This window comes from Macrotis lagotis, chromosome 6, assembly GCF_037893015.1.
Source record: "Macrotis lagotis isolate mMagLag1 chromosome 6, bilby.v1.9.chrom.fasta, whole genome shotgun sequence".
Lineage (NCBI taxonomy): Eukaryota > Metazoa > Chordata > Mammalia > Peramelemorphia > Peramelidae > Macrotis > Macrotis lagotis.
Window position 1 is genome coordinate 70,072,136 of NC_133663.1, and position 12,934 is coordinate 70,085,069.

A 12,934-nucleotide genomic window follows, 5' to 3' on the forward strand; every position below is an offset into this window, starting at 1 on the left:
TGCTTTCCATTCAGGAAAATGATTTTTCCACATGGTCCTATTTCCTTTTAGTACATCTGAAAGGTAGAGATTGAAGATGGTGTCTAACAGGGGCAAGGAAGTGCCAAGAAGAATCCTGTCCCCCCCAATCTCTTCTTCCAAATAGTATACTTTATCTTCCAAGAGGGTGGTTCTTCCCCCCACTCCTCATTCACCCTGCACTTTTCATGCTGTGCCTAAGTTTGGCATTCCAATAACATTTTTATAATATAGCATTACCCCCAGAGCTCAGCCAAATCCCTTTGGATTCAGAACTGGCAGCTGGGAAGCTATGAATGAATGGACTATTTTTTTTTCATTTTCTCCCTTCCCTCAATACATATGTTTCTCAGCTTCTTGCTCATAAATTTAATTTGCTAAAAAATCCAAACTTTTTTTTTTTTAAGAAGTAGAAGGTGGGGGACGTGAGGATTTTGAATCTGAAACTTGTTTAGCATTTACCAAGGATACAGCATCTGTGGTTTGGAGTTCACACTAGCCTTCAAACTTTGGAGTTTGATTAGGAGGGTCCGAGTAGGGAAGACAGAGGAGATCAAATTGTAGTTGGATAAGCCTCCATTCTACGGACAGGATTTCTGGATATTTCATGTTATAAGCAATAACTTCCTTTATGATCCAATGACATTGGCCTTCTTACTGTTCCTCACACATAATACTCCATCTGTGGACTATTGCTTTTCCTTGTCTATCTCCCAATCCTGCATTGCCCTAGTGCCCATCTCAACTTGGTCTCTTGACTTCCCTTTTGTTTAATCAATTAGTCATGTCAGACTCTTCATGGCCCCCATTTGAGATTTTCTTGGCAAAGATACTGGAGTAGTTTTCCCTCTCCTTCTCTGGCTCCATTTAACAGATAGGGACACTGAAGCAAACAGGGTTAAATGATATATCCAGGGTCCCACTTTTAGTGTCTGAGGCTGGATATAAACTCAGTTCCTCTTGACCAGGGTTGGTAGACTATCCATTATCCACACTATGTACTGTGCTACCTATCTTCCCCTGGTTTCCCCTGGCTTCCTTCAAATCTCAGCTTACTTTCCCTTTCAACATGAAACTTTTCCTCATCTCCCTCAGTGTTAGTGCCTTTCTTCTGAGAGTATCTACAATTGCATCTTGTGTATTGAGTTGTTTGTATGTTGTCTCCTCTGTTAAATTGTTAGTTCCTTAATGTTAACGAACTGTTTTTGCCTTCTGTTTATTTGCAGCATTTAATACAGGGTCTGGTTCATAAATCGTACTTAATGAGTGCTTATTAATAAGTTTTTTTTTATTTTTGCTTATTCCCAGAACTTAACACAGGGTCTGGCATACAGTAGATGCTTAATAAATGCTTATTGTCAACCTACGAAGAGAAACAAAATGTTATAAGTCAGGGTGGATAGGTGGCTCAGTGTCTAGAATGCCACTCCCTGGAGTCAGGACTACCTGAGTTCAAATCCAGCCTCAGACATTTAATAATTACCTAGCTGTGTGACCTTGGGCAAGCCATTTAACCCCATTGCCTTGCAAAAATCTAAAAAAAAATGTTATAAGTCTCCTATTGTTATTTGACAGAGAAAGGAAGGTTTTGAGCAACCTAATTAAGTGATGTTTTATTACAAAGAATGGTAAAGGTTTGTCTTCTATCATTACTCTGGAGAGAACAGGCAGAAATGGACTAATATTAAAACAAAACCATCTGTCTTACAGGAAAGAAGACTGATTTTCACAGAATGTCCTTCCCATGCTTGGAATATATTCCTTTCTCCTCTTTGTGTGTTGAATTCTTATTCATGCTTTAAAATCTGATTTAAATCAATCTCTTCCATAAGCCTTTCCCATCCCTCAAGTCCAGTAACGATCTCCTTAGTCAAACCTTCATACAGTTCATTCTTCTGTAACTTTTTCATGAACTTCTCATGTTATATAGTTTCATGACCTATGTTGATTTCTATTTATTGATTGCTATTTATGTCTCTCCTGTCCAGCAGCATCATGCACATTTATTTATATCAGTGTCCTACTAAATTGTAAGATCCATTAGGGAATGGGCTTGTGTCTTATCAAAACCTGGAAACTTTCTGGATGCTACATAGTAGCATAGTTGCATAGTGGGTGCTTGATAAAGGTTTTGGGAATGAATTGTTTTGACCAGGATTTTTATTCCCTTTTTCTTAGCTCTTTCTTAGCTCCTCCTGTGCTGTGATTACATGGGGGCTCTATATCTTTTCTTCTGGGATTAGAAGATGAAAAATTTAGGGTGGAAAGGACCTTCCATGATATAGTTCAACCTAAGATACAGAGAAGTTAAATGGGTGATCACTTTAGAAGGCATGATAATACACCTCCTATACCAAGAAAGTGATACTTTTGTTCTCATTTTGTTTAGGAGACCAATAAAACAGATAACAAAAGGAAATAGGAAGAAGATGTGAAATGAGTAAAGGGCCCTGGGGAGTGTGATAAAAGATTACATCTTATGGAAAGATATAAATCTTCAAGTTTGCAAATGCTAACAGTTTTTTGAATTAGTTACAAAGATAAGACAATAAAGACAGAAGTGTTCCAAAGAGAAAACTTGTCTTCAGTGTCATTCCTAGGGCATGAGGAATAAGATAGGACACTCATTCTTTATGTAGGGATGGGTTTTTTTTCCTTTCATTAATAAGTTTAAGGAAATAGGGACAACTAGGTGGCATAGTAGATAGAGCACCAGCCCTGGAGTCAGGAGGATCTGAGTTCAAATGTGATCTCAAACACTTAACAATTGCCTAGTTGTGTGACCTTGGGCAAGAGATTTAACCCCATTGCCTTAAATAAATAAAAATTTTTAAAAAAATTTAAGGAAGTAGCCAGGCAGATTATAGGGGAGTTTTCCTGGCTGGTGGGAAGTATGGGGAAATTCTTGGAATCGCTCCCAACCACTACCATATGTTTCTAATTAGTCTATAATCATCATTATCACCAGTTTCTTTTAACCAAGGCAGTTAAGATTGGGCTAGCAGTCCTTTTCTCTACATTCATATGTTTTCAGTCAATAAACCAGTAAGTATTTATCATTGTCTACTAGGTAAAAAGTATTGCTCCTCAGATTCTTTATTTGACCATAACTGTTTAGTCTGTCCCCACTAATAAAGATAATAGATGATGTTTCCATAATGCCTATAAATTTAAGGTTAAAAAAATTATACATATATGTGTATACCTACACACATAAACATATGAAGCTTAGTTAATAATTGCCATAATGCTGTGAGATGTTATTTGTTTTCCCATTTTATAAATGAGAAACTGAAATTCAGAGAGATGAATTCACTTTTCCAGGGTTTTATAGATGGTATGATTAAAATCTTCCTGATTTCTAGTCTAAAATGCTATCCATTATATTTTTTATAGAAACTGTGGTGGAAGGTTGTTAAAGGGGAAAAAAAAAACTGGAAAGTTTTGGAGATTCTTTAGAGAATGACTGGTATATTCTCTTAAATAACATGAAATCATTATATATATATATATATATATATGTATATATATATCACAGTATATTTACATACTTGATCAAAGTATAAAAACCAGAGTTATACTTTGATAGATTTTATCTAGGGCAGAATTTCTCAAGTTTTTGGTTTCAAGATTACTTAACAATTGATATTATTGTTATCTATAGCATTGATTACTAGATCCAAACCAATTTTATCTTTCAAAAAGTCCAAATGAAATGATCTGCATGTAACACTGGGCTGGATATTCTATAAACTTTCTATAAAATCTCTCTTTATAGAATCTCCAGCAGCTTCTCACTTCAATCACTGGGGGGGGGGGGTCTACCAATGAAGACTGGATGAAAAGACTCCCGGAAGTCCACCACCTAAAACAATCACTGAAGCTAGACATTTGTCTACACAAAGAAGGTCATACACTTCTTTGGAATTCCCATGGTGTACAACAAAGAAATGAATGGATCCAATCAAATACCCATAATTGAGTACTCACAGAAGGGAGGGGCTATGAAGTTTTCAACAGCCTTTAGGACAGTGTCAAAAACATTGGAGTTTCATAGGCTCTGCCTATATAAGTGACATCAAGTAAGTCTCTGTTTCTGTGGGCTTTAGTTTTCTCCTCCATAACATGATAGGATTGGACAAAATTATCTTGAAGATTTCATGCAGTTCTGAATCCTATCCACGATCTCAGTAAATTCAGTTCTGGTCTGTGTCTCATGTTGATTTTAGTTCAACCTTAATCTTTCAAGAGGGATCTTTTTTGGATTCCAGGACTTATTTAAGCCTTTAGAACTCTCTCAAGTATGGTTCATTGTTTTCTATTCTACAGATATGCTCCAAAATTCGATTATTTCTGTAAATATTTCCTGAATTTGAAAATCCTGCAACTTTTGCTACTAATTTTGCTTGGAATCCCCAAAAGACACCAGGTGGATTTGGTGTGATCTTGGAGTAGATAGAGAACAAGAGGAGACAAGTAGATGCTTGCAAAAAATACATTAGTACATGTACATGAAAAGCACAAACAAGGACCTAACTAAGAGCAGCTGTGAGCAGCTATTTACAAAAATACCACTGAACTGTTGGAGTCATTGGACTTGGATGTGGAGTAGATTGAGAAAGTTTCTATCTCAGTTTTGAAGTAGTAGCAAAAGGAATAGCTCATCCTTAAATGGAGAGAGAGAGAGAGAGAGAGAGAGAGAGAGAGAGAGAGAGAGAGAGAGAGATTTAGGACTTCTGCAAGGCCAGGGAATAAGAGTGATATTATTTAAGTCTCTGCCTTCCCTTCTTCCATGATTTTAGGGATCTCAGAATATATTATAAAGATCATCATCCAGATATTATATAGAGTCAACAGACAGCTCTCAGCTGCAGGCACTCAAATGTCAGATTCTGACCTGACCCTAATCTTTTTACTTATACAGTATTCTTGCTGCCAAGAGATCAATCAGTTATTGGTTAACCTCTATGTAAGCCTTACTATTTCCCAGGAGGCAAGAAGCAGTTCTCCATAGGTGAGAGAGTTAATCTACATCACAGAGAAAAGAGATCTTAGGAACCAGTTCTTATAATTTTGCTCTGCTGGTCATCATTGAAAGCCTTTATCCTTCCTACTCAATAATTCAGCATCCCAAGGAGATGCCTCTAGGAAATGATCAATTCTGAAACCTCCAAGGCTGAACTTTCCAATGAACAAAACAAATTTTTGATTTTTAGAAGAAAAATTAATCCCCTTCTGTGTGGATAAGACATTTGGATTTTTTTCAGATGAATTTTTCCAATGTTTGTTGTGGTGGAGGAATAACTTAATGGAATTGCTGAGACAATGATTCAGTGACTAAAGTAAAGATAAATAGATAGAAACTGTTGATATATACAAGCCAAATTAAATGCTGAGGCAGAAAGATTACTAAGATACTACACCAGGGAAAGCAGGATATGAGAAACAAAAGTAATGTGGAAAGAATAGACATGTATTTAGTTTTTACGAACCAGGGTTTCTACATCCTAATGGGTGCTGCCTTCTTCAAAATAGTCACCTGAGGAAGTCATAAATGTGTTCTAATTGTGTATCTCAATCAAAACATTTTTGGAGGTTCTTTTGGTAATCATCTTCCAAGCAACACTACCAATCACTAGTCATTTCCCCCACTTTTTTTTTCAACTAAAATAAAAATCTTGTTACCTTTTTCAAATATTTTTTGTGTAAAAATAAAGTTGACCTTTTGTGTAAAACTAAAGTTGACCTTCAAAGAAAGCTTTGTCACATTAGGATTTCCAATTGAGTTATACAAGGCATTTTTTTATGGCAATGGGAAATATCTTTGTAGAGCCATTTTCTGTTTTATACTGTGCTTAGAGATGAAAGTAGAGAGAAACTTGAACAGATATAACTCAAAGATATTAAAGATTCTTGCATGATCATAGCTTGTCTATGAGTCTCTTTTGCCTTACTAATTCCAGGCTATTTAGCATCAAAGGCAGCAAAACTTTGTATTCTCAGTATATTTCAATCAATCTTATTACCATTAAACATAATAGAGAAATTTATAAGAAAAATTCATCAATATCTTTGGCAATAAGAGTATAATCGAAATGCCACTATTTTGAAGGTAAATAATAATAACATTAATCACTAGCACTTAAATAATGATTTAATGTTTGGAAAACACTTTACAAATAATATTTTATTCTCACAAGAGCTAGGTGTCAATATTATCCCCATTTTACAGATAAGGAAGCTTATCTGAGGCAAACTGAGTTGAGGTGACCAGCCCAGGGTCACATAATGGAATGTCTAAGATGTATTCAAACTCGAATTCCTTACTCAAAGTCCTCACTGGGCTACCACATGAAAATTATTTTATAGAATATAAGTTGTTTTAGGACAGGGAGGATTTATATTTTTATCTTCAGTTTCTCCCCATGTCTGGCACAAAGTAGGGATCTGACAAATATTCATTAAATTGAATTCATGTGGAAAGTAAATTTTGACATGTTTACTATAAAACTACTCTTATAATATAGATCAGGATTTCTTAACTAGTGTCCACTGGGGTTCATAGATAGAATTCAGGAACTCCCTGAATTTGGATAGGGAAAATATATTTTATATTTTAATAAAAGTGGTTTCCTTTATGTTGAGTACCACTTCTGAACTCCCTTATCTTTCCCAGCTGAGTGTTAGAGGGGTGAGAGACAAGTACTCCATCAAGATCTCCAAGTACTCTATTTATTCACCAGAATAAAAGTGCTTAAATATCCTTCCTAGACCCTAATCCACTCCCACTCCTGTGGCACTTAGCAAAACAAGGTTCTGATGCTCAAAGGCACCAGATGATGATAATTTACAATGCTCCCTTACACAATGGTTCCCAACACCTTTGTAATCTTATTTATTATATTTAATAATAGGACAGGAGTCAAGAGACTTCACCAGAACCAAAGAATTTTTTTTCTATAACATAATTTAATTTTAAGAATAGACAGTCATTGAAAGTTAAAATCAGAGGGACTTTGGAGATCACTTAGTCCAGCTATCTCCTATGAGAGAAGAGAAAATACCCTGACTGGTGAAGTGATTTTTTGAAGAGTCTACTCAGTATTTAATAGAATTGGGCCAAGAAACCAGGCTTCCTGATTTCCAGGTCAGTGTTTTTTCCACTATGTTCCATACCTACTTGTTTCTAGAATCTCCCAAGTGAATCTTTCCAGCATTTCCAAAAATTAAATCAAACACACAAACAAGAAAAACAAGTTGGCCCTGAGTAAGGACACACCGCTCACCCGCAGCTGTTAGAGTTCTGGGCAAGATGCTGGAGCAGTCCCTGGGTCTCATAATGTGGTTGTGAAGAGAGAAAATATGGGAAGTTAGAATCATGGAAATAACCAATATTGGAATATCTGAGCAAGAGGATGCTGAAGCAATCAAAGTGGCTAGCAACTGGCAATCAACAAGTCCTAGCTTGTTATAGGATCTCTGGGACAAGGGACTCTGACAGCTCTCAAGGCTGTTTACAAGATGTTCCAGGTTAGGGCAATCAGAAGGGAAACCTGAACGTGGAATCTCTTTTGGTGTGCTGGTCTTTAACCAGGAGATAATATTACTGACCAACTATTGTGACCAATTTAGGTTGAGTTGTTTTGCCATTAGTGAAGAATGGGTTTGCACTGAACCATCCTCATTCTTTCAGTGTGATGGATGTAGTGAAATCATAGGAGTGAGGGGTTACAAAATATTGTCTTTGTTATTTATAATCTGTGTGGTCCTGGGTAAGTCATTTCATTTCTTTGGGCTTTGGTTTGGTGAAATTAAATGATGTCTATGATCCCTTCCAGCTCTGCAGCCTATGATCTCACTGGGTCCTGGTTGGGACCAATGACAAACTTTTTATAAGATGAACAGAATGCAGTCTGTGGCCACCCAGAACAGAATGATCTCCATGGCCAGCCGGAAGGGGAGGGGGTGGAGCTCCTGACCTTAGCCTCATTAATACTAGTCTCTGACCAGCTGAGCTAATTGGACTGTCCCTGTTCTCCTGGAAACCCTTCCCACCCACAGTGTCTCAGGTCTGAGCACCCCACCCTGACTGTCTTCCTTCTCTCTGTCACAAAGACATGTGACAGTTTGTCCTGGAAATATCTGGCCCTGAAGCTTGGCCTGGAGTATAGGGAAATTGAGAAGATGAACACTCCCAGACCTCATTGTGGGTTGGGCTTCTAGCTTCATCAGATCTAGCATGGCTTATTATTTGAACCCCACTTAGACACTTATCACATCCTATGTTTTAATAGTTATATCCAGAAGGGCCTTAGGGTTATTTGGTCAAACCCCCTAATTTTAAACCCAAGAAAATAGGAACTTGGGTATCATGTCCAAGTCCACAAAGACAACAGTAAATATCAGACCTGAGCTTTGAACTAGGCATATCTGACTCTAAATCTAGTACATATATCTAAGGATCATAGATTTAAAACTGGAAGAGATTTTAGAGGGCATCAAGTCTAATGCTTTATTTTGCATATGGGGAAACTGAGGCAGAGATTAAATGATCCCTCTCCCAGGGTCACATGGGCAGAGAATTGTCAAAGAAAGATTTTTAATCCAGATCCACTGAATTTCCTCTCATACTTTTTTTTTTTGATATGACACCAGGATACCTACTTTGTGCTTAATTTTCTTAATAGATGATAATTTCTGTCACAAAAGGGACTAGGTCTTAACTCTGTTTTATGTAACTAGCATAGAGCTCAGAGTATATTTGTCACCTAATAGATTTATCTTCAGTTTTTGTACCAGCAGGTCTCCCAGACAAACCCAAGACACCATTGCCAAGGTTTAAATCACAGATGCTTTGAACTCCATGACTGTTTCCCTCTGAGGTTTCAGGAAAGGATTTCCTCCATTAACAGCTGGGTTTGAATCTTCTTTCTGTCGTTTCCTCTTTGTGTGGCTTTGGGCAGGTTAGGCTTCCCTTCCCTTCCCGCCCCCAAACAGAGATTTTTCAGAAAGGACTCTGTGGAGAGAGCCCCCATTATATCCCAACGATTATCCTCATGCTACAGAAATTGGGCAGTCAGACTACAACATGATTCTGAGGCTTCTGACTCTTCTCTTATTGACGTTTTAGACTATTTTCCAATCAATTTTGGGTGATGTCAGCTACCAGTAGCCAAATTTGTAGCTGATGAAAATTCAGTCAAGAGCATGGATAGGTAACAAAGACAGGTTGATGATCATAGGTGCCATCTAATTGGGAGAAGGAGCAACTTGTCCTCTAGAAAGTCTTGTCTTTAATCCCACAAGGACTTTGAGAGAAGCCAAAAATAATTCCCTGGAATGGCTGTTCAGGGATGGTTGCATCACCTACCACTTGAGGACTATGGGAGATGCAGTTTTCCAAATAAGTGATGCTTGCCCTTCATTCTCAAAGAGGACCATGAGATCAGAAAGATGATGCCACGGCAAGTGTGTGAATTGGATTTGAGTGAGGGGGGGTTCTGTGCTAAATTACCAGCATCATTTTCTCCTCCAAAACCATCTGGGTCCAATGATCAGATATGAATCAGGATGAATGGAGATGGACTTGGATTCGAGACAATCAGGGTTAAGTGACTTGCCCAAGGAAACACAGGAAGTATTTAATGTCTGAGAAGTACCCCAGGGGCAACACCCTTTTTGCCCTATACAAGTTACAGATCTAAATAATACTGTAATAAGCATACAATATTCTGGGAAACTCAATTCTATTAATACTCCTAAGGCAAAAGGAGGTTGAAAATGATACCTAAGGTGGGATCAATGTAATGTGATCTGAGGAGCTTAAAATGAAATCCCTCCCTTTCCTGTACTTTTGTTAACTAAAAAAGGATTGAAATTTTACTGAGATTGATTCATGCATCAACTAAAGGAATTATCCCTTATAAAAAGACAAAGATCTTGGGGGGGGTAGCACAATAAATTCTCCCTTGTCATTCACACTTTTGATGAAAATCATTTATCAAACACTTGACTGTTGGTCAGGAAAAGAAAATATAAATGGAAAAAATTAACAAAGTAAATAAAATACAATAAAATATAGATATTTAATTGTGCTTTTCTAAGTCAATATTCACCCGTAGAGATCCTTATGTACAGTTTAGTGGGCCCTGTTTCTATTTGAGTTTGGAACTACTGGTTCATCAGATTCATTCCAACTCTTGTTTTCAAGATTAAATTTTCAATGACTTTCAATCAAGATCTGAAGTCAGAGAACAAAGGTGTTTAAATTCTAGTGTTTAATATCTCTGGACCCAGGTCCTTCCATGTGCAAAATGAGGAGTCCAGTTAGGCAGTCACCTTCCTTTCCAACTTTTAAGTCCTTTGGCTATTTCTCACACAGGTACCCTACTTCTGCTCTCTGTTTATTGGAGTGGAATAGGGAATGGGGAAAAGGTTCATCCATCTCTTGCCCAACTTTGATAATCATTTCTTTACAACTTGCCTTCATCACCTAGTTCCTTTTGACTTTCTTTCCACATACTCTCTTATTCAGCAATTTTGAAAAGCTCTCTCTCTCTCTCTCTCTCCTCTCTTTTTCTTTCTCTCTCTCTTCTTTCTTTTTCTGCCTTTCTCCTATATATTATGTGTACACACACACATATTATGTTTACAGACATACATTTAAATACACATTTGCTTTTAGATAGTTGTTCACCTATTGTCTCCCCCATTAGACTATGAGCTCCTTGAGAGTAGGGATTATCTTTTTTTTTTACTGTTCTTTATAAACACAATTCTTCACACAGTATCTGATAATTAGTAGATGCTTAACTTGCTGACCTTCCTGACTTGTAGTGAGTAGAAAAGAGAGGTACAGGCACAATTGTGGCTGCTATTGTTGAGTCGTTTCAGTCCTGTCTAACTTTTTGTGACCCCAGTTGGGGCTTTCTTGGCAAAGATATTGGGGTGGATTGCCATTTCCTTTTCCAGCTCATTTTACAGATGATGAACTGAAGTAAACAAGGTTAAGTGACTTGCCCAAAGGCATAATAGCTAGATATGAATATGTATATTTATAAATATATATTTAGACTTGTCTTAATACATCCAGTTATTATGCCTTGGAGATCATCTAATCTTATCACTTCATTTGTAGATCTGGAAAATATGACTCAGAGAAGTGAGAACTGTTTCAAGTCACACCCTAAAGGAAAATCCAATACCATTTAACAAATCCTTATTAAGAATTTGCTATGTGCTAAACTTTGTGTTTGGGCACCGGGGATTTCAGTAAAGATCAATCTGGTCCCTGAGTTCAGGGTTCTGGATGTCTAATGGGAGAAATAATTCATATGAGCAACTATGATATAAGGGAGGGTATATTAAAAGGTCCAGGCAAAGGAGAAATTTAACAGGGAGCAATCACTTAAATTGGGGAAGAGGAGAGGAAGGGTGAAGCCTAGGGAACTGTCCAAGGAGGAGATGGTTTCCGATGAACGAAATAGAAATGGAGAAATGAAAAATATCTCAAAGAAAAGGGCAGGGAGGAAGAGAACAAATACAGTGAATGAGAAACACAGAATGTGTCATTGTGGTTTGTGCATGCTTACCAGGGAGTTGGACAAAATGAACTCAAAAGTCCTAGCCTGGGCAGAATCTCATGAGTCAAGGAAGAAAAGACCTGGATGCCCAACATTGCTCCTGAGTGACAACTGGGCTTTGAATCATTATGCAGTCTTTAGGATTCCTTCAAGGATAATGAGGGATTTTCTGTGTTGCACAAGTATACTCCTGTCTGAGCTATTTACTGCTTGTGATAGATCCCCTTTCTGCATTAGATCTCAACTTCTCATCTCTGCATATAATGAAGAGATTTGATTAGATTTAGATTAGCCTCTGAAGTCCCTTCTGGCTCAAAAACTATAATTCTAAAAGCCATTATTAGATAAAAATATTATTTTATATATTATATAAAACATTTTATCTTAGGTAAAACAGGCAACATCTTATAAAATCATCTTATAAAATATACACATGCACATATAGAAATATTAATATATACATATACATTCATATGTGCATAAGCATGTGTGCCCATACATGTTCACACATACACATGCAGACAAATATCAATACAGTATGCATATACATGCATGCACAGAAAAATCTCAAATATACATACTCATACACATATATACACTTATATATGCACATTCACATATGCATCTATCTATAGGCATGTATGTGTGTAACTATCTCTCAGTCTCTCAATATATCTATCTATAATGGGGGGGGCGGCTAGGTGGTGCAGTGGATAGAGCACCAGTCCTGGAGGCATAAGTACCTGAGTTCAAATCTGGCCTTAGACACTTCATAATTACCTAGCTGTGTGGCCTTGAGCAAACCACTTAACCCCATTGCCTTGCAAAAACCTAAAAACAAAAATCTGTGGGATATAATAGAGAGGGAGGGGATAAGTAGAAGGGAGTGAAGAATCTGGAATCTGTTTACTTAGAAATCTTTCATATCAATTAGAGGAATTTGTGTGCGATTGGCTTATGAACATGGAAAAATTCATTTCAAACTTAGAGACAAAGCCAGGTTCCAATTCAACCTCTTTTTCTTGTGATCTGAGACAGGGCACTTTGTCTTTCTAGATTTCTTCATTTGTGTCATGAAAGGAAGTCTTGATTTGGGGTCTGTGAATTTAAAATTTTTTAATAACTTCATTTCAACATACCTGATTTTTGTAATCCTACGCATTTCTTTTAGAAATTTAAAAATCTCATTCTAAGGAGGGGGTTCCCAGGCTTCATCAGATTGCCAAAAGGGTCTTGCTTGAAAACCCCTGGACATTAGAGAGAACCTCTAATCTACTAAAATTCTGGGTTCCAACCCTTCCATGTCTGGAAGACGGAGGTTAGCAGGGATGAAC